Source organism: Euprymna scolopes, chromosome 1, assembly GCF_053919585.1.
Source record: "Euprymna scolopes isolate OS-2025 chromosome 1, ASM5391958v1, whole genome shotgun sequence".
Classification (NCBI taxonomy): domain Eukaryota; kingdom Metazoa; phylum Mollusca; class Cephalopoda; order Sepiida; family Sepiolidae; genus Euprymna; species Euprymna scolopes.
This window is the reverse complement of record NC_136482.1, coordinates 13,828,273-13,852,627: the sequence shown is the minus strand read 5'-3', so window position 1 is coordinate 13,852,627 and position 24,355 is coordinate 13,828,273.

The following is a 24,355-nucleotide window of genomic DNA, read 5'->3' as shown; positions in this document are numbered from 1 at the left end:
AGAGAGAGATCTGGGAGAGCGAGAAAAGAATTTGAGAAAAAAGGGGTGAAAATGGGCGGGAATACAGATAGCGTTGGCGTCGACGGCGTCAATGACAACAACAGCAGCGGCAGCAGCTGGCCAATCCAGATGACTGACTAAGAAGTGCGAATGTACTCGGGCGTTGAGGCAGACAAGCTGAGCCAGACGGTCGGCTCAGCCCGCCTCAGCCGATATATCTGCCATTTGAGGCGATCCTCAGCAGGTCAGAGAGACGAGGGTGGTGGTGGAGTGATGCGTTCAATATTATCTTACGCTCTACTGCCTTAATCAATACGTCTAGACATCCAGATGAAATGTTTTTCGTCGGCAAACTTCGGCCTTTCTATTTTGCTTTAATATAAGAAAATAAAACACAATGTTTGTAATCCTATCTTATCTTATTGTCAGGCACCACCACCACCACAACTACCACCACAACAACAACATCAACAACAAACTACCCCCCCCCCGCCAAATGGAAAGATCAATGAGAGAAATCACTAACCAGGGCTCCACTGGATGATTACGAAGAGAACTGAGACCTTGGGGAGGCTTATTGCCATCCAAACTCCAGTGGAGCCCAATGGCTATTGATAGTAAGATACCAATAGCAAGCGGCCGTTGTGATGATGCAAAGTCATTTGCAAAGGTTATCGAAAGAGGTGGAAAGTACTGGAAATCTGGGGTATCACACAGACTGCAGGGTACACAACTGGTTGTTGTCAATGAGCAACCTCTGATGATGACCTGTCTGTGAACTCCTAGTGATGTAATAATAATAATAATAATAATAATAATAATAATAATAATAACGACAACAACTGTTACCAAAAGCAATGAAAGATACTTTTCTACTTATCTGTATCATTTAATTGTGTTTTACACTATTTTAAGCACGTTCATTTATATTTAATGTTTCCTTAAAATTTAGATTTCACAGTGCTCGTCGTTAGTGTTCCGCAAATAATCTAAGTATTATTTTTTATTTATTTTTTTATTTTTGAGGTGAACACACACACAAACACACACACACACACACACACATATATATAGAGATAGATAGATAGATAGATAGATAGATGTGTGTGTGTGTGTGTGTGTGTGTGTGTGTGTGTGTGTGTGTGTGTGTGTGTGTGTTCACCTAACGACGATCACTGTGAAATCTAAATTTTAAGGAAGAATTAAATATGAAAAAAACATGTTTAAAATAGTGTAAAACACAATAAAAGAAATTTATAAAAAATATTACGAGAGTAAATTCATAAAAATACTACGAGTGTAAAATAAATTGATATTCTGCTTTTGGAATGATAACTAACAACACACACAGACACACATGTGTGTGTGTGTGTGTGTGTGTGTGTGTGTGTGTGTGTGTGTGTGTGTGTGTGTGCACGCGCGCGCGTGTGTGTGTGTGTGTGTGTGTGTGCGCGCACGCGCGTGTGTGTGTGTGTGTGTGTTCGCGCGCACGCGCGTATGTGTGTGTGGGTGTTTGTGTGTGTGTGTGTGTTTGTGTGTGTGTGTGTGTGTGCGTGTGTGTGTGTTTTGTTGTTGTTATTGCTAGTTATCATTCCAAAACCACACGTGTGTGTGTGTGTTGCTATAAAAATACTACGAGTGTAAAATAAAATGATCTTCTGGTTTTCGAATGATAACTAACAACACGCGCGCGCTCGTGTGTGTGTGTGTGTGTGTGTGTGTGTGTGTGTGTGTGTGTGTGTGTGTGTGTGTGTGTGTGTGTGTTAGTTATCTAGTTATTACACTCGTAATATCTTTCTTTATACGGGCGAAACATAATTTATTAAAATTACAATTCTCGGTTTATTATTACTATTCGGCAGTTCTAGGTTTATGTGACATTTAGGATTTTTGTGTTAATGTATATTCTTAGTGCTGATTAGTGTCTGTATTGATATAAAAATAATCAAAACATATGCAGAGTGTTATATATATATATATATATATATATATATATAATATCAGCCTTGAAACTTCTTCAGATGAGCATAAAAATGAGTATCCCCAGTGAAGCGATATAATATAAATGTATTTATATCTCTGGTATTGCACTATCGAGCTATCTAAATGAACTTCGTGTTATAAAGGTTTATATTTGAATAGAAATTTGAAAAAAAATTATTTCAAAAATATCTATATAGTAAAGTTTGAAAATATATAAGGTAATTAAGCTACACAGAATTTTCCAACGTTTTATTCACGTGAGGATTCGTCAGAATATTACATGGAATCAATGTTATTTCTTGTTTTTATAGATTCCCATGCTACTTGCTTTACTAGTCAGCCAATCAAATTCTTTGTTATTCATGCAACTATTTATAGTAGCCAATATACGCGCGTTTATCAGGCAGAAGTTCACGGTACCTTTAATTCACCCCTTTACTTTGTTAAGGAACGTAACCTAGTTTGAATCTGAATATTTTTACGTTTACATGTTGTTTTATACGTTTATTTATTTGTTTTCTTATTAATTATTATTGTTGTTGTTGTAATTTTTGCTGCTATTATTATTATTATTATTTATGTATTTTATGTGTTTTTATCTTAAGGTAAAGTGTAATTTGTGTATGCATACCTTGCTATTTCAGCAATTTAATGAATTTGTGGTTCTTTAAAATTTAGAATACCTAATTTCTCATTCAAACATAGTCAACACAGGTCGTCGAAGTTTCTACATGTGCTGATTGACTGTACTATTTTTTCACTCGACTATAAGTGAGCGTCCACTTTCCTTAAGCTTCCAGTAGGGAGGGTAGACATTCTTACGTAATATTTTTTGTTATTACGTAGGAATGACCTCCCTAAATTTTAAAAGCAGACACTATGACCATAACAGAAGTATATTCAAAAACAAACAAACAAACGTTGAATAAAAACAATATTAGCGAATCACTACTGAAATATCAAAGGAAGTAGACGCTCGCCCATAATGACTCTTTCTTCCTCATCTAAAGCAAACTAGGTCAAACGATTTACGACAAGCTTCTTGTAAAGCCCACTAATTCTACGCTCTCCTTATAAGAGAAACCAGGCGTTTTGACTATTGTAAGATGTTTTATTTTACTCTTGTTTACACTTGGTCGTAAGAGGCTACTATTTGTGACCAGGTTTACGGAGGACTTTGGAAGGAGATAAACGGGATGTCTGTTTACCTTACATTTAACTTTGTGCGTGCCAGTACAGCCTGAGAAGCAAGAAAAAAGAGAGAGAGTTCCAAAGTTTAGCAGTCCAAGAGAAGACGCTGTTAGAGTAGGTTTTCCAGCATCAAGAGCCTCTACAGTGGATGGGGAGGATTCTGTTGCGAAAGGGGTTTGTCGGAGTACAAGTGCAATGAGTTCATCAGAGTACATTTCATAAAAAATACTTGTAAAATAGACGCAGGAATGCAACATTACGGCGATGGAACAGGGGTTGGAGCTTAGTCGACAGTGCGGGATCTATTAGATTGGAGACTCTTTTGGGACCCTGTCTAAGAGGGGAGACACGTGTTGGATGCACCGGATCTGATAAGATCACGTGAATGTTGATATAATTAAATTCGTCTTTGTGATTAAATTATGTATTTTATTTTTTCCGTCTTTTTCTGATTAATGGGGGGTGTAGCAGTGAGGTGGAGCTTGCATGCTAGTAGTCAGAGAAGCAGGAAAAAGGGGAGGTTATTCTACAGTCTAGCAGTCCGATGGAAGAAACTTTTAGAGTAGAATGATGTACTGCATCTAGAGACCACAATAATGAAAGGGGTTAGGATTTGCTGCTTATTAGCTTTGTCGTGGTTTTGTACGTCATCAGAGTATATGCTTTTAAGGACATTTTGACAGTTTTCTGAGTCTTGCTACTTCCTTGTTTAGCTCATGACCAATTTGAAGTAAGTGGTTTCTTTATGACACCATGACTAGAAGATTGTCAAACTGGGTCAACCGGTTCCCTCTACCCGATTTGGTTGTACAATCTAACCCTCTTTTCCATAGATAAAATGCCTTTATTACGGCTAAGGAACTTTATTACGGCTAAGGAACTCTATCTACTCTTTGGATTGTAACCAGAATATCAGAAGAAGGTTAACAGGTGCTACACCTTACCTTAGCTGGAACTGTGCTAGACATGGGGGGTCATCTCTCTGATGTATTAAAAAGACTCATGTCAGTGCACAATCTGGTCTAATCGGAGATAACTGAACACAATCAACGGGCTTTTACGAGTGCAAAATCGTCACAGCCGAAAAATATGAATAGAATAAAGTACTAGTGGTGGCAGAATATTTACTAGGAACACATAAGGTTTACAGTATAAGATTTTACGAGAGTCGTTTAAAAAAGTAAATCCTTACATAATTTTTAACTCAAAAAGATGAAGTGCCATGAAAACGGGAGTGGTACCATTGAAACGAGCAACCGATTTATTTTTCTGCATAGTCATCACCATTCTCAATGCACTTTTGCTAGAAATTCAATGAGCATCTCTGCTTCTGGCAGGAGTTGCTTACACCGTCAATATCTGAAACAGAGAGATGAAACTTTCAGGTTAGTTTTCATAATAATTCCATTTACTTTCCTCTCTGATCCATTTGGTCAGAATACAAAACATAGGAGGCATTACTATTGCAACGATCCTCGAGGTACGTGAAACTCATCATCTGCGTTGTGCCCACAGATTGTTGATAAAACGCACGCCGACACTCGCTGTTTTAGTTTATCAAAGATTCATTCAAAAGGACAAACACGGAAAATTCACATACATGTGAGAAACAGAGAAAACAGATGAGAAATATAGGTCAGCTGAAGGACGTCAGGCTGTGATATCATCTGGTTTCCCATTCGGCAACATCGCTGACTTAAACGTTGTTTCTATGGTTTTCTTTTCCTTCATTTTCTCTTCGCGTTCTGACAGTGTCGTCGCTTCTCACACATTGGCGAGTGCCGACAGTGTATACTGGCTAATAAGCATAAAATATAAAACAAAAGAAACCAAAGAAAACACAAACACATTTTGAAGATATCCGTTGTATTCTGGGAGTGTGCGACACCAATCGACACGCTAACGTCTATATCTTAGTTTCTCCTGAGGCTGTGTTCTTTAGTCGGTTGATCAAATCATTTCCCCCTCTGCTTTGAGTCACAGCTTGCTTTCAACTGTAACTCTCCGGCCTTTCTCGAGGGACCTCCGAACTGCCAACGGTTCCAAACTGGACATTGTCCTCAATTGGTAATTGTCGTCAACCGTCACACCTAACCGTCATAAACTATGGCAAAACTCATTGCTATTTTTAAAGGTGATTTTAAACTAACTCTAACCTTATTGACCTTCTTTGTCCTAATCATTACCCCACCTTGATCAACAATCCCACACCAGCTTCCTTTTGTCTTCCTTAGTGAACAACTTCCTATCCACAATTTCCATTTCATATACCTTAGCTCTGCTAATAAACTTATTTCCTTTTTTTTAAATATATATTTTTTCCTCTTTTTTATTGTTCTTCCTAACACCTTTTCTTTTTTTTTCTTTTTTCTTTTTTTTGTTTTACATTTTCGCCCCAAACAAGGCACATTGCCACTTTGATGTAGGGGGCTACAATCAGGGAAATAAGTTACATGTAGGGAGTTGGGCAGCCAGATGTTTGTCCACATTACACTTGAACTTCTGCATGTCAATACAGTTGGGGAAGCAGAGACCCGGAAGGGAGTTCCAAAGTCTAGCAGTTCTGAAGAAGAAACTACTGGAGCAGAAAGCTCTCTTACATCTAGGGATTTCTACTATGTGGGGGTTGGATTTAGCTGCTTGTCGGGTTTGTTAGGGTATTCACGTCGAGGGGGTACAAGTGCTTGCAGTTCGTCGGAGCATTCACCATTAAAATACTTGTAGAACAGGCAGAGGGCGGGGGAGGAATGTCGATAGTATCAGAATGCCACCCTTCGTCCAAATTTAAAGGACAATAAATAAACACCTCTTTTCTCGCCCAAGTCTTGCCAGCTAATTACTGTGAAGGGAACCTCGCCTGGAAATCACACGACCTCCTCAACTTCCACCAAACCTAGGTATTTTTCAGGCTCCACCGCTTAAAAAATAGCTCTCAATGTTTAACAACATTTCTTCAGCTTTTACGAGTGCAAAATCGTCACACCCGCATAATATACGTAGAATAATGCACCAGTAGTAGAATATTTCTTTAAAAAAAAAAAAAAAAAAAAAAAAACGCTTAGAAGACTTACGGTATGAGACTCTAGCATGTAGAAATCAACATATACGTTAAGAGGTCTACATTAAGTGTAAATTGATTCATTCATTCATTCTGAGATTTATCCCTTGATTCTGAAATACACCAGAGTATCGAAAAGATTAGAAAAACCTTTTTGTTTACAAGGAAGTCATCACTTATCAAGGTCCGAAGGCCATTCGAGGATGAGGGTTAATAAGTGTACGCTGATCATCAGGACAACAATGTTGTCATCCTTAGTAGTGGAAATTGGGTATAATTTTCTTATTGCGAGAGACAACTCACCAAAAATTTGTTTACATTGGACTTTAAGGATTGGAAAAAACTTTGTTTACATTGGACTTTAAAACTGAAAAGTATGACAGACGAATAGAGTTCCATAGACAGGCAGTTCTATGTAAGAAGCTTTGTTCGTGGAATTTGTATTTATATACCGATAGAGAATGGTTGTAGCTAGTCGAGTGTTTTTTGTGAAGGTGTGACAATATGAAACCATAGATTGAAGCTCAGGTGAGCACTTACCATGAAAATAACGGTAGAACAGAGACAGGCTCTCAAAATCTTTTCTTTTGCGAATAAGGTTGCAGGGAAGAGAAAAGGTACATCACATTTTCGAAACCGGTTTCGAACTCTGTCAAGACAGGATAGGGTGCTCTGAGCAGCTCCTGCCCAGATGTGGCAACAGTACTCTATTTCAAGTCTATCTGACGCAGATAGGCTTTCAAGCCCACGTGCTTCAAAGATACGTAAAGAAGGTCTATACTGTTAGCAGGAGAAATAAGCTCAAATTTCGAATTCGTTCATTTTGAAGACGAACAGATGCACATGATTAGAGTGTAGCATCTTTTCTGTCTTCTGTCAGTGAAGGAGAAATCTTTCTAAACTGAGGCAATTTTAATGCTTGTCCCAATCTAGAGTACCCCTTTTTTGGAGAGATGTATTTTTCCTAGATTAAAAAGAGATCTTCTGCCTAACTCTGTCCTTTTAGGGACGCAAGTAAATAAGAATATTTTTCTTGACTTATTGGTCGGGGGTAAACTGTAGTATCTGTTCTTATATTACGCTTTATTGTACTTGCTCTGTGAAAAGGAAATCCTTTTAGATTAAGGCAATTTTAATTAAGAGGATTGTTCTCTGTTGACTGAGATGTGGCTTTGATCCTGTGCAGTTTTAGGAGGTCTAGCCACCCAGGCATTACTTTCTCCCTTTTGAGAAGAGGGAAGTGTTTATTGCTAACCGCTTGAAGCGCACTTAAAAAGAATGCCGTCTGGCTCTTCAAGTCTCACATTCTGACCCTTATGTCAAATCATACAGTCGTGGGGGGGGGGAGATAACTATAGCAGTTTTCATTTATTTTGCATTAAAACAAACCTTATGTGAAACTCTACGTTTTGTGCGTATGCCTGTCTGCGTCCAAGTGCTTATTCAACTTTTCATGAATTCACCAGTGAATTCTGTTCGGTTTTCCGATCTTTATTTTCTCTGCATAATCTTTTTTTCCGGGCAGTTCAATTTAGGCGTATTATGGGGAACGCTATTATGAGACAAGTCACTGCCAAGTTGAAGCAGGTGATCAAAAGTATTTGTAAATAGTCTATTTTTCGATACATGTAGATGTACGCAGTTGTCTCTCTTGACCAAGAAAAGCCTTGACAACAATTTGATGTCATGTGACTATTTCAAATCTCATCTCCTGCTTGTTGCTACGTACCTAAAATGTTATCAAAATAATATATGCTAAACAACGTTGGTTATATGTTTTTGTTTGTTTGTTTTTTGTTTTGTTTTTTTACTGATTTTTGCTTTTGAAATATTTATTTTCCTTTTTTTTTTATTTTCGTGTTTTCTTTTTCTGTAACTCTTTCTTTCTTTTTCATATCTATTGCTTTGTTCGTTTCATCTATCTTTTTTCTTTTCATTTCTTTCATTTCTTTTTCTCTTTTCGATTCTTTCTTTCGTGCTTGTTCAGAATTAAACCTATCTAATAAAAAACCTAATTGCTCAAAAATCTTTATGATGTACGTAACAAAGATGTTATATTCCAAAAATCACGTAAATTGATCAAGTAGTTTATATATAGAGAAAATCATTCTTTTAAATTTTTGCTAGAAACATTTCCTTTATGAGAAAAAGAAAACAAACGGGAACACTTTACCTCTGTCGCATCCTTTGTAAAGTATTTTTTTTAAAGATTTATATATCTACTTATTTTCGTATCTTTATTTTTTTTTTATTCAAACTAAATATCTTTTTAAAAGATTTATATATCTACCTATTTTCGTATCTTTATTTTGAAAAACATTATATATATATATATATATATATATATATATATATATATATATATATATATATCAGAATTTAATTCAATTTGTTTTGCTTAAACTGAATTTCTAGTTACATATATATATATATGATTAGTTTTTTTGGAAAAAGAATTCCAGCAGAGTGCTCAATTAAAAGGAAAATCCAAATTTTAAGAGCGTACTTATATTCTATATATAATATAAATATAGAAATATATATATATATATATATATATATATATATATATATATATATATATATATATATATATATATATATAATTGTTTACCATAATAATTAAATACCTACAGACACTAGTGTCTCATCCTTTGGGGAATCTTCAGTTCAGGGTGTTACGATTAACACCAGTCGATAGATTCAAACCCGACAACACAAGCCATCTCTGGCTTGATTAGCTTTATATATATATATATATATATAAGAAACATTGTCTGTGTATGGATATGTGTGAGTTCGTTCACTATGGACTCGAAAACGGCCGGGAAGATTTTTATGAAATTTCACACGAAGGTACTTGATATGTCTGTCAGTGTTCTTAGAAAGGTTTTGTATCGGAATGTCATCGATAAGCATCGATAAGCATCGATAATCAAAAAATCCGATGAACGAAGGAACAGACGATTTTGACAAAAGTTAACATCTTACACAGCCTGACATCACAAGAGTATTTGAGAAGTTTTATTAATACACAAGACGATAGCTCGAGATATAAAATCAAAAGTAGGTTCTTCGAGATAACAGGGGCGCGTTCGAAATTAATGTTTCTGTTTAAAATACAATCCCACTATGGCACTTGACTTTTTCATTTTAAACTTAAATTGAAGCCATTATCACAGCACAAGCAGTAATGCCAGACATAAAATCAACAGTAGGTTCTTTGATAGGATGGGAGTGCGTTCGAAATGTTTCTGTTTAGAGCACAATTAAATGACTTTTGAATTAAATGACTTTTGTATTTTATACTTAAATTCTAGCCATTATATTTAAAAAAAAAATTTTTTATGAAATCAACAGTAGGTTTTCTACAATGTAATGTACACTATAATGTAGTGTGAACTAAGTCACCGCGATGGGTTCCCAAACAAAGCAGGCAATCAATCGATTAGGTCGAAAAATTGTCGACAATAAAATATGGGAGTGTGAAACATTCGTTGATCATCATTGAATCCTGGGCAACGTTGGGTCACTCTCTTAATATATATATATATATATATATATATATATATATATATATATATATATATATATATATAACATTTTTATTTATATAGACAAATATTGCATCATCATTGAACCCTGGGCAACGTTGGGTCACTCTCTTTATATATATATATATATATATATATATATATATATATATATATATATATATATATATATATATATATATATATATATGTATGTGTGTGTGTGTGTGTGTGTGTGTGTGTGTGTGTGTGTAACATTTTTATTTATATAGACAAATATTACATAGTCGCTACACAGAACATGCTAATGTTTCAGACACTGGCAAGAAACCAAAAGCCACTCTCAGGCGACGTAATAAAGTTATTTGCCACCGAAGGCATCTGGTTCTCAAATGAAAGAATTGAAAAAAAAAAAATTTATTTATAAAAATAAAATATTAAAGCGCTAAATTTAAGTGGGAGGGGTGACATTACAAAAGAATACTTAATACATATTAAGTATTCTTTTTTGATGATCATATTATGTATAAACCTGATGTGAAGCATAAGACTTCAAAATGCCAGGGTCTAAAGAGTTTTTTTTTAAATTGATTTAATTATTTAATAAAGTTTTCTTTAACTTTGAATTATTATGCTTTATTTCTTATATTATTTGATCCACTTATCCGTGTAGAGCTTTTTGTATCTTAATAAGTTATTTTATAAATATTATTTTTAATCTTTATCAATTATATTTTTATATACATACACATCTGTATGCGTGTGTGCGTGTGTGTGTTTGTGTTTATTTTTACACTTATAATATTTTATTTATATGTTTATGTAGTGCGTCTTACGCTTGTTTCGTTCGGCGGTACATCAAACAATTCATTAGAGACAGTTGAAGAGTTTTTATTTCTTTGCAATAAAAACGGATATGGCGAAGGAAAAATGTTAATAAAATGAAATGGAAATCTTTGAAAGTTCGCAAAATCATACGAATAAAAGATATTTTTACTTATTGTGGAGTATATAAGCCCCGAAAACAACAGAATTGAATTTAAAGCCCATTTCTCTACATACACACGCATACATATATATATATATATATATATATATATATATATATATATATATGTGTGTGTGTGTGTGTGTGTGTGTGTAGAGAAATGGGCTTTAAATTCAATTCTGTTGTTTTCGGAGCTTATATATATATAGTCATTTACATACAGTATTGTTTCGTAGCACCATCAGAGTAACTAGAAATGGAAACACCTCAAGTCAGGTTTGAAACTCGACCGCCTAGACGACAGTCGGCGCTTCTAACCGTTACGCTATTCGGCTACTGCTATGACGGTTATCTGAATTAACAATGTCCAAACAGAGAGAGAGAGAGAGAGAGAGATAGAGAGAGAGGGGGGCTTTGAATTCAATTTTGGTGTTATATATATATGTGTGTGTGTGTGTGTGTGTGTGTGTGTGTGTATAAATATATATGTATGTATATACATGTATGTATATATCTGTATGTATATATATGTATGTATATATATGTATGTATGTATATATCTTTATGTATATATCTGTATGTATATATATATATATATATATATATATATATATATATATATATATATATATATATAAAGAAGGAGAGAAAAACTTTAGATTAGATTTAAAGCAATACCACTAAACTACATTGCTAACAACTTCTGCAAGATATGATACGTTTTTAGATATTACCTACGTTTCAGCATAGCAAAATACATCTCAAATTGACGATTATAAAACTCATTTTACGCGTCACCAGCTCTCTAAGGCAAAGTGATATGGTAAAGGAAAAATGTTGATAAAATGAAATGGAAATCATTTAAAGTTCGCAAAATCATACGAATAAACAAAACTTTTACTTATTATATTGGCACTTAAAACAACAGAATTTAATTCAAATCCCCCTCTCCCTCTTATATATATATATATATATATATATATATATATATATATATATATATATATATATATATATTCAGTATATACTCATCAGTGCAACTATACATGCACACACCTCAAGTCAGGTTTGAAACTCGACTGTCTAGGTGACAGTCGACGCTTCTAACAGTTACGTTATTCGGCTGTTATGACGGGCATGTGAATTAACATTGTCCAAACAGAAAGAGAGAGAGAGAGAGAGAGAGAGAGAGAGGGGGGAGATGGGCTTCGAATTCAGTGGCCATTGTACTGTATATATAAAATTAGCTCAATACGTATATATATCCTAGAGCTATACTAATATTAAGTAAAGCGATTCATAATTGTGCATCGTTTTGCTCAATTATATATATATATATATATATGTATATGTATGTATATATATGTATATATATGTATGTATATATATGCATGTATTTATGTATAAATACGTATGTATTTATATATATATGTATGTATGTATGTATAAATATGCATGTATTTATATATATATGTATGTATATATCTTTATGTATGTATATATATATGTATGCGTATGTATATATATATATATATATATATATATATATATATATATATATATATATATATATAAAGGAAGATAGAAACTTTAGATTTAAAGCAATCGCACTAAACTACATTTTTAACAACTTCTGCATGACTTGATACATTTTTAGATATTACCTACGTTTCAGCATAGCAAGACATAAGGCCACACATCTCAAATTAACGAATATAAAACTCATTTTACGCGTCACCATATACAAGACTCGTCTGTTTAACCAGCTCTCTAGGGCAAAGTGTCCTGCCCTGGATTTTATACAATCTGATATATGTTAACGCCCATCTGGTTCGTTCTGTCTGAAGTAAATATAATAATATAATAGGCAAACTTAGGTTAGGTATACAATTACTGCCATCCTAGAAAAAATGATTTTAAACTTGACCATCTACTACGATTTACGTCGTAAGTTAATGAATAATATGATAAAATCGTTTTCTTTCTTCTGTGCGATAACGTAACGCCCGTCTGGTTGCTTGTTTGCAACAAATGCTGTCGGCGTGGTTTTTCAATTAGACTTAATTTTCTAGATACGCCATTTAAAAATGGTTTCTAGTTTTGTAACCATTTGCGAATATATATACTGGCTGGGCGTGTTGTACATTGTAGGATATTTAAAATTAGTACGTTAAATCCGCTTACTGATTCAGTGATCGCAGACATCAACGTTGTGTGCCGTTGATGTCTTCTCCTTTGCTTCTCTTCTGGTCGTGTCGTCGTTTCTCAGAAAGGTAACTACCGAGAGGGTTACACACGGGTTCAGAACTATGTACAAATAAAATAAAATAAAACATAAAAACGCAATTACTGACACATTTTGCACCTATTAGTTGCACTCTGTGTGGGTGTATGACACCATTGACCCTCTGAAATAAAACATCTAAGTTTGTTTTTTTTCGATGTCCTTTTTATCAACTGATGTCAGCTCATCTCTATTACCTAAAACTGTTTCGATCTGACTTCCTGTCTTCCACTGTGTCTAACTGACATTCTCACAGGATGGAATACTGCTGCCATATCTGGGCAGGAGCTGCTAAAAACAGCCTATCCTGCCTTGACAGAGTACAAAATAGACTTCGTGGCTTAGTGGGGGATGCCCTTTTCTCTACCCTGCAACCTCTCTCCCACAGAAGAGACGTTGCGAGCCTATCCTTGTTTTATCGTTATTTCCATGGCAGGTGCTCGTCTGAACTCCAATCTCTGGTCCCCCCTCGCCAATCTTTCACGAAAAACATCCGTCTAGCTGAATCCACTGTGAAAAATTTCCCCTACTCTTTATCTTTGCCTAAATCAAAATGTGGATTCTATGAACAAAGCTTCTTTCTTAGAACTGCACGCCTTTGGAAATCTGTTCTGTCTGCCTGCTTCCCACCTGACTACAACTTGAACGTCTTCAAGTCCAACGTTAACAAATTCCTAATGAACCGCCCCCTTAAGGAAATACTTCATCAAATCTCCACACAAACGTACTGTACTTGCAATAACCCTTATCCCTGAGTGGCTTCCGGGCCTTGATAAGTGGTGACCACCGTGTAAAAAAAAATTTCATCCCAACTCTAACTCCTGAACCGTCGAACCCCAAGATTGTTCGTGAACTGTTCCTAACAGTCGTAAACTGTTCCTAACTGTCGTAAACTGTCTTAAAACTCATTACATCCTCCCAAAACTGCTAGTAAACTAAATCTAAATATGTCCGGTCTTTTATCCGCGAGATCTTGATTAACAATCCTATTTCAACATGAAGGTTTCTGGATTTCGTTTTAAAGCTAGTCGGGTCAACAAATCATCATTAACACAAGTATGTTATAGTGACGTATGTGTGCATTACGGACAACTAGAAACTAGAGATATCGTCTTTGTTACTGAAGGCCAAATCTATCATTTTTGAAATCTTGAACTCGGCTTTATCTTCAGTAGATTCAATTTCAGTGTTGAAAGGGTTTCTCTGTCATAGAACATTCAGTGGTGTTTCGTTGAAAATAAAAATTGTCTCAGCCTAAAATCTAGACTGAGGCAATTTTTTTCCGATTCAAAGAGTCGTTTTTGAAAGCAAGTATGAGAACACTTTATTACTTATTTGATGAAATCGACTCCATTTATGTCACTGGGCATTCATATAAAAATACCGTTTCGCTTATATTATATTATGTCGATGTAAAAGTTTTTGCCGATTTGTAATGCTGTTAGATTCGAAGCTATTTGCAGACATTTGGGGTGGAAGGGTCATTTCCCTCGATGGTGTTACACACACCTAGAGCCAAACCGATATATGCGGAATGTGTTGGAGTTTCTTATGTTTCTTTAGCGTTATTTATACTTGTGAGCCAGTGCAGCTCCTCAGCAGTCGTCGATGTGTGAGAGACACCGACACGACCAGAAGGAGAAAGGAAGATGAAAGAGAAGTCAATAGAAACTGCGTTTGTTGCAGATAGGGAGAGTACTTCACATGAGAATATTTTGTTGATTTAAAGAATGATTAATGTTTAGAATAATAAAATAGTATGACACTTTCCATGTGCATAGGTATGTGCATTCTCCTCTCGACTATGTGACAGCTTTCAAAATGACGTCATAACTTTTATCGGTCACAAATGCTAAGTCATTCTGAACTTTTATTATTATTGCGCAAATACAAAGGATTTTTACAGATGTGGTTACAGTACTCCATCCCAGGACGTATTTGACTTAATAAAGGTAGAGGATCGCATGGGGGAAGGGTGAAATACGTTCTGGAGCGGTAGAATGATCCAACCATTTCGGTCAAAGTATGAATTGTCTGCAATTTTTGTGGTGTCCAATAAATTTTGTAGTGAACCCTTCTTCTGCTTGTTATATAATTTTATATGCTCATTAATATATAACAGAAAAGTTTTAACAGTGAGGTTTTACCAATATCATCACACTTATTTATCGTGTTATTTTTGTTTACTTTATATAGCTGAATCCACTGTCAAAAACTTTCCCAACTCTTTATCTATGCCTAAATCAAAACGTAGATTCCATGAACAAAGCTTCTTTCTTAGAACTGCACGCCTGTAGAACTCTGTTCCGTCTGCCTGCTTCCCTCCCGTCTACAACTTGGATGTCTTAAAGTCCAACGTAAACAAATTCCTAATGAACCGCCCCCTTAAGTAGACACTTTTAATATCCACACTAACGTACTGTACCTACAATAACCCTTATCCCTGAGTGGCTTCCTGGCCTTGATAAGTGGTGACCACCTTTTAAAAATATATATATATATATATATATATATATATATATATATATATATATATATATATATATATATTAGTAAAATAGTAACTGGAGTATATGGACTACACTTTTTTTTATTGGGAAAATGGTATTTTATACGAAAAGTGTTATACAAAGAATTATGAATTTAACAGCTGCCCTGTTTATAAATCTCCTCGACCTGATGAAAAGCTGATAATCCTCGTTTTATAGTAATAATTCAATCTAAGCTTTCTTCTTTTTATTTACATTTTTCACTGTTATAGAATTAAATTTCCTTTTGTAATTATGAATCTGTAAGAAGAAAGCTGACATATTCAAGTGCTGAGTCTCAGATACGTCAAACTTAGTTAACATAGGAATCGAAACTACATTTACTTCATTTAATGCTTTTTATAAAATACCAAAATCTTCCTGAGACCATATATACAGTGTGGCCCACTTAAAAGTAGCCCAGAAAATGTAGTAGAGAGGAAAAACATTATTTTATTCTTTAAATCACATGTAGTGTTATAAAAGATGCCAGAAGGGTTCTCCGTTGACATCTATGCATTTCTAGGCACGTTTAACAACGTTTGCAGATACTGCCAGTAGATCTTCTCTGGTAATTCTCCTGGTAGCGTTGGCAATGTTCTCCTTTAGTTGGTCAAGATTATGAGGATTATTTGCATAAACCTTTTGTTTTAGAGTCCCCTAAAGATAAAAATCACATGATGACAAGTTCGGGGAACGTGGTGGCCATAACCCTTTGCTTATTGTTTTCTTTTCCGTAAGCATGTCATGAACTCGTGTCAGTGACCTGTGAGACGTGTGGCATGTAGTGCCATCTTGTTGGAAGAAAATTGCATTTTGTCTTGTGGTGTCAGTTATATATATATATATATATATATATATATATATATATATATATATATATATATATATATATATATATATATATATGAAATTAATTTTAATAAAGATTTTTATAAACTCTTTTCAATATAAGTAGAGTCCAACTATTGAAACTGGATGCTTTTTTATGCTGTATATCTGAGTATAATACTTCGTTAGATGACACCAGGCAAGTTATATATATATATATATATATATATGTTTTTTTTTATTACGGTTTTATCTGTTTGGTTACATATGTTTCAGATGTCGTACCATGTTTACGATCCAACAGCCTCGTCAGACCTTACAGAAGTGGTTGTTAGTATTAGGAAGAAGTGTTTTAGAAGAAATACGAAAAGAAAAGAAAAAATAGAGGATGAGGTAGGAGATAATAAGGGGGAGGGAGACTGGTATTGACAATATTTTAATTTTGAAGGTTAAGATACATTAGATTGTATAAAAAATAAAGCAAATGTTTGCTCTGCAATAGTATTCAGGTTTTTACTAATTACCAGTTTTACCATATATATATATATATGTGTGTGTGTGTGTGTGTGTGTGTGTGTGTGTGTGTGTGTGTGTGTGTGTGTGTGTGTGTGTGTGTGTAAGCCTATGTGTTTGTTTGTCTGTTGCTCTATCTCCATATTTTCAAACACAGTCTCCTCCGAAACTCAAAGTCGCAGAGCGGCGCCAGGGGTCTCAAATGATTAGATTTTTACGGGCCGTTCTTTTATGGGTGTTTAGTCGGTTAAAATAGTTTTTAAGGAGTCAAAAATAGATCAAAATTGAAAAATTCGCAACACATTTTGTGCATTCATCTTAGTTTTTAATTGTTAATCTGCTCATAGGCGTGTCACGTTGGCACAGTGGTAACGTCACCAGCTTTGAATGCTACAGTTTTGCTCTCGGTTTCGATCCTAGCTGATGGCACCCAAATACCTTTTCTTTTACTTTTGAAATCACGACTGTATAGTAATATATACGAAATCTAGCAAATTAAATTATCATATTTAAGCGTATTTTACAACGGAACAAAGCCGGGCCCCCTATTATATATATATATATATATATATATATATATATATATATATATATATATATATATATATATAGTGCAGGAGATGACGATCAACGCTAGTCGAAGACTTCAAACCCCAACAAGAGGCCACCTTTGACTTCATTAGCAAGGAACATATTCTAGGGAAACCATTCATCGCTATTAGACGGTATTAGAGCGATCAAGTGAAAACAAGTCACGATCTCGCACACAAGGACAGCCAACCGACTATTTTTCAATTTCCCATGCAGTGCTCAGCGCTAGAAATTTTTATTTCGTGTGTGTGTGTGTGTGTGTGTGTGTGTGTGTGTGTGTGTGTGTGTGTGTGTGTGTGTGTGTGTGTGTGTGTGTGTGCGTGTGCGATGCTTGAATGCAAACAATTTATTTCAATTTCTGATTCGTGATTATTTTTTTATGCAGTAAACCATGTTCTGAGGTTACATTCTATTGAAGAAATGTTTTTCATTGTTGATTGACATTTGAGCTCTCACGTTATAATCCTTTCTTTTCGTATCCTCTCCTACTCGCTTTCTTTGCGTTTTATTTATCCTTTTTAACTTTTACTTTTTATTCGTTCCCTCTCTTCCTGTCGTATCTTCTTTGTAACACGGAACGGGCAGACGTCCATTCGCATTAATATAAAAAGATATATTACTGTTTCGTATTATATATTTATCTTATCGAATAATCTTATATATATATATATATATATATATATATATATATATATATATATATATATATATATATATATATATATAACTACTTCATTTACTCACATCTGAAGAGTCCTAGAGTGGATGAAACGCGGAATATTCAGTGTAGCTTAATCGCCATATATATTTTATAACATACTATATATATATATATATATATATATATATATATATATATATATATATATATATATATATATATACTCGGGTTTTTTATATTCAAAAGTAATGGACTAATGAATTCAACGAGGTTGTTAGATAGTGCTCAATAAAAAGCTATTATTAGTCTAGTTCATTCATTGAACTTTTGAATAGTCAAGTCGCTGCCTGATGATATCTGTTGTTTGATTGAAACAAGTGGCTATCTGTAGCAGCGGGATGTGATCATGTTTATATAACAATAAATAAGTATATATATATATATATATATATATATATATATATATATATATATATATAGCATGACCCGTGCACCGGCGTTGCCCGATGAAAATATGGCACAAAGCGAGAGCAGATTTGAGCTTTATGAAGTGGTCCGTAGGTTAATAAATGAGGACCCAACTCACAAAAAAAGCAATGTTAAAAAGTACGAAAATTAACGTAAAAGAATGCGGTTCCTCTTCGTTATAATGGAAAGTAAAGAATAAACATTTTTTACTAAGAAATATTTTAAGCGATTATGAAATCATAAACAGAAATATTTAAAAGCACATTAATTAACTTTTAAAAAGAGTTTGCATATTAACGACCCTTACGCCTAACAGCCGTGCTCCAAAATGAAAATGCTATGTTAATTTATTTAGGGGCGAATTTTTTTATATATTTTTTTTTATCATTTATATACACATGTGAGTTTTTGCTGTTAGCCGGTTTATTCAGATTAAGTAAGTATAAGTGTAGTTAATTTGTCCGAGCACATTCCGTGAAAGTACTTGTAAAACAGAAGGCTGTGAAACTGCGGCGGTGGTACAGGGGCCGGGCCATAATAGATAGTGCGGGACTAATTAGGAAAGAGACTCTTTTCTGCATCCAGCTGAAGAGGGGGAGACTAGTGATGTTTTTTTTTTACACAGTGATCACCACTTATCAAGGCCCGGAAGCCACTCAAGGATAAGGGTTATTGCAAGTACATTACGTTAGTGTGGAGATTTGATGAAGTGTTTACTTAAGGGGGCGGTTCATTAGGAATTTGTTAACGTTGGACTTGAACACATCCAAGTTGTAATCCGGTGGGAAGCAGGCAGACGGAACAGAGTTCCACAGGCGTGCAGTTCTAAGAAAGAAGTTTTGTTCATGGAATCCACGTTTTGATTTAGGCACAGATATAGAGTGGGGGAAATTTTTCACAGTGGATTCAGCTAGATGGGTGTTTTTCGTGAAAGATTGGCGAGGAGGGACCAGAGATTTGAGTTCAGACGAGCACCTGCCATGGAAATAACGATAAAATAAGGATAGGCTCGCAACGTCTCTTCTGTAGGAGAGAGGTTGCAGGGTAGAGAAAAGGGCATCCCCCACTAAGCCACGAAGTCTATTTTGTACTCTGTCAAGGCAGGATAGGCTGTTTTTAGCAGCTCCTGCCCAGATATGGCAACAGTATTCCATCCTTGGACGTACTTGGCTTTTATATAGATAGAGAATTGCATCAGTAGTGAGATACCTTCTGGAGCGGTAGAAGGATCCCACCATCTTTCCAGCGACCTTGGCAACAGACTTGATGTACGTGTTCCATTTCAGATCAGGAGTAAAGGTCAAACCCAGAAGCTTGTCAAAACACGGGGCCTCACCTAGACGAGAGCCATCCATCACAATTGATGCCAGGTGGGGATCAGAGCGTTGATGATGTAAGGATAGGAGTTTGGTTTTGGATGCATTAAAGGTAACCAGCCACATCTTCCCCCCACTGAACCACGCGCTCGAGATCAGAGGGGAGAGAATCAGAGAGAACTTTGTCATTTACAGCCTTTGATGTGTTGCCGTAGATGGTCGTGTCATCAGCATAGATGTCAACGAATGATTTAAGTATGTGTTTAGGGAGGTCGTTGATGTAGATCAGGAAGAGAGTTGGGCCCAGGATTTACCCCTGAGGGACTCCAGCATTTATATTGCAGGCCTCCGATTTTTGTCCATCTACTACTACTCTTATTAGCCTATCGGAGAGAAATGATTTAATGATTGAGAAAACATTTCCCGTTATACCGTAGCTGGAAATCTTGTGAAGTAGACCCTTATGCCATACCTTGTCGAAGGCCTTTGATATGTCAAGAGTAATTGCCCTAGAAAGGAAGCCTTTGTCAAGAGATTCACTAATCCTGTGGGATATAACCGTCAGCACATCTGCGGTAGATCTTACAGAGCGGAAACCATATTGTGTGTCACTAAGAAGGTTATTCCTGCTGAGGTGGTTGACTATTTCTCTATTTAATATGGATTCCAGCAACTTACTCATAAAACACAGGAGACTTATTGGTCTGCACTGAGTTGTCTACGTTATCAGTCATTTCCTTTGATTTCCCTTACTACTTATAATTTTACACTTAAAAACAAACAATAATAATTATTGGTATAGGTTTTGCGCTTACTACCAATTACTTTCATTTATTGTCACAAATCCGTATATTGATTCATAGGAGAGCAAATTTCATTCACACGTCGTCTTCATAGGTGGTAGGACGATAATATCTCTCTCATTACTTATTTCTCTTCCTCTCCTCCACGCGACTGGGAACATTATTACACTTGCCACATCTTTTTCAACGGGCCGTCCGTGTTTGCTTTTTCTACAAATACATTTGACATTAGTTTTTTGGTTTTTTTTTTTGTTTTGTTTTTTTTCCATTTTCATTTCTTAAAACAATGATCGCTCCCTCTAGAAAGTCCGGCTAATCCCATTCGCTGTCGGCTTGCGTTTCTCAGAATAAGGGAATATCGGTTTTTCGACGGTTAAACACTAAACAAGATGGCGTCAGTCACCGCACAAAACTCGGTTATTTCTTTCGTGATGAATAATATGTCAAACAGCTGCATATACAACGATCCGTGCCCATTCGTGCATAAGTAAACACCTGAAGACTTATTGTTTCACCCCCTTTAATTCTATTAATAACCTTTGTTTTCACGCGTGCAAAGCGAGTGAGCCGGGAACACTAATCAACTATTCGTTTCCCCTACGGATGCTCGACGCACATGAATACACTGCTTTTTCTCTTTCGGTTTGCTTTAATTCGTAAAACCTTACAAATCTCATTTTGTGGCGATTATTGTCTATCGTACATTGTATTCGTAGTTGTCGTATCATTATTATTACACACCTGCATCGTCGACTAGCTAAGGCAACTATTCTCTACGGACAAATTGGACAACAAATGAGGCACTTACTATTTTCTCAGTTACTCATCTTTTATCTGTAACTTTTGCCTGGACGCTTTTTGTCTCCTTTTAACCTTTTAACCTTTTAACCTTTTAACGCTTTATCATATTACAAACTATACAATAAAGGATTGTTGCTGAACTTGCAGAATGATTGTTCATCAAAGATTTAGTTATGGAGCTGGAAAGGCACCCAAGAACTTTTTCTTCATTCGTGAACAACCCCAACACTAAATCCAGAAAGGATAAAGGCACCAGAAGAAACCTTTCACATCGTGATATTCGGAAAATTCGTAGGGAAGTCAACCGAAACATATGTTAGCCTCCTCGGTTGCTGAGCAAACAACCTCAGGATTGTTGGATGGTGGGGGAATTGTTGATTGTCCATTATTATTATATCTGTTGTAAATTTACTACACTGTTGTAAATTTACTACACTGTTGTAAATTTTCCAGAAGTCACGGCTTCCTAATTTCTGTGCTTCGATGCGTTTTTTGGTGGTTCAGTAAATTCTCTCTAAGCTGTCGCTATTTCTTTCTTACCGTTACTTCTGGCTTCTATATACTTCTGCCTGTTTGAACTGGATTTATGTCGGTTAAATCTGCGGTACGCATGCTGCCTTTGCGCGATGGCAGCTTGACATGTGGAAGTAAACCATTGGGAAGAGCGGGGCTTGCTATAAATTTTCCGCGTGGGAACATGTGCTTCAATTGCTGTTTTGAACCATTCAGTGGTCTCATTTGTGCATTGTTCCGCAGGAAGTGAAGAGATATTTCGCCATGTGGCGTCTCTGATGAGATCTCTGATGGCTCTCCAGTCGGCCTTTCTATAATATCTCGTTGTTTTGAGCAATGGCTCTTCCGTTTTGGCTCTAAAGTTTAGGGCGATTTAACTATTATCATTACATGATCAACATTCCCAAGTGGGCTGTGGGCGTTCGTATCACAATCTTCAGGAACTGTGGTCATAAACCGCCCCTATATGCCGAGCGCTGTTCAAATTCTAAAACGTTAAAAAAAAAGAAAAGAAACCACTATGATAATTTCATTAAAGATTATCGAAATACAATAATAAACAACACTCAACGTATGAATATTTTTTTTGTTTTGTTTTCTTTGTGGGGTATTTTTGGCAATTTCTTTTTTTTTTGCATTTTTTTTTTTTTGTCAGAAATGTTACTTTATGATAAAAAAATTATATGTATGTATTTTTGTCTATTTCTTTTTTTTTCTGTCAATGTTATTTTCTTTTGGAGATTTTCAGTTGACTAAAGAGCAGTCACCGACAGCAATAGGAATGACAAGGATTAAAGGAAGGTGTATCAGAATTTTGGGGAATTTTTTTTTAAAGTGGGTTTTTATTTTCTTTATGGAATATACTTCCAAAATAAACTATTAAAGTTGTTTAAAAAATAATAGAAATATTATTTTTTTTATTAAAAAAAACAGTGCGCCATTATGCAGCCATTTTTTTACGTAATGAAATCAATTGAATTTTACGAGTTAAATATTTTTCAATTTTTTAAATTTTAAAATCTATCAAAATTTTTCTATTGGTTCAATTTTTACGATATTTTCAGGGTCAATGTGAAATTTTCTGCTCTTTCTAATAAATTAAATATAATATTTCAGACAAACGTTTTTTTTAATTCACTCTCCCCATTTTGAAATGTCGATTAAAATTTAAATAATTGATTTACTCACCAAAGTTTCATATATCAAAAATGGAAGATAAAAGATCAAAAAATAAAAAAAACAAAAAAAGAAGTGTTCTTTTTTTTCGGAAATTTACCTTTTTGTAAAAAACACGTTGATTTTTTTTTTAAGTGGAAGCTTATGTTATGCTTAGATTGTAAAGTAAATATTGGACGTTGAAGATAATTTCTATTTCATTCAATGTTTTCTTTTTTTTAGATATTTTTTTAAAAATTCACTCGATAAAGAAGAATTAAAATATATTAAATCAAAAATTTATGTATTTTTTGAGAAAAGAAAAAAAATTCATCGACTGTTTTTTTTTAAGGCAAAAACTTATAAGTAATATGTAACTATTTTTACCTATGAGGTCATATATTTCTTCACGCACAAGGCTAGACGGCTAACGCGACCGTGTGGTTTTTACGTCCTTCTGTCCATCCGTAGTTCAAAACAAGAACAAACACCGGTTCAGCGTTTCGCTAATACCATAAAAATGCTTACGTAATGGCGGTCTTTCAAATAATTGTTTAAAAAAATTATTTCATTTAAAAAATACATGGAATTTAAAATATAAATATGGATAAATTCTTAACAATGAAGAATGGAAGTACCCATTGAATAGTATTTTTATAGGTAAGTGATCTTTTGGAATTTATATATATTTTTTATAATTGAAGTAAGTAAAATTTCCTTGATTTTCTTCAAATCTTTTTTTTAAAGAAAACCGATTTAAAAAAGACAAATATTGCATAGTTTGCTATTAAACCTGTTATTTTTTTTTATTCGGTCTTTGCTCCTTTAATTGAAAATCATAGCGTTTGAATTACATTTTTCAAGTAGTTATAAGCTTGGAAAGATAGGAGGTCGAATTATTCAATTTTTTATCACGCATTTTTAATGTCGGTTTCTGACACTGCTAGTGTTTCGCCATATACCGGCAATTTGTGTAAGCTATCGGAATATGCCGACACAACATCCACAAAAACTGCCTCATTCTCTGTATGTAAAGAGGAAAAATCAATGAGAAACAGTCCGGAAATAGACGAGACAGACAAAAAAAAAAAGGGCGGAAAAAATAAGGTGAAAAAATAAAGCATGGGAGCTCATTATA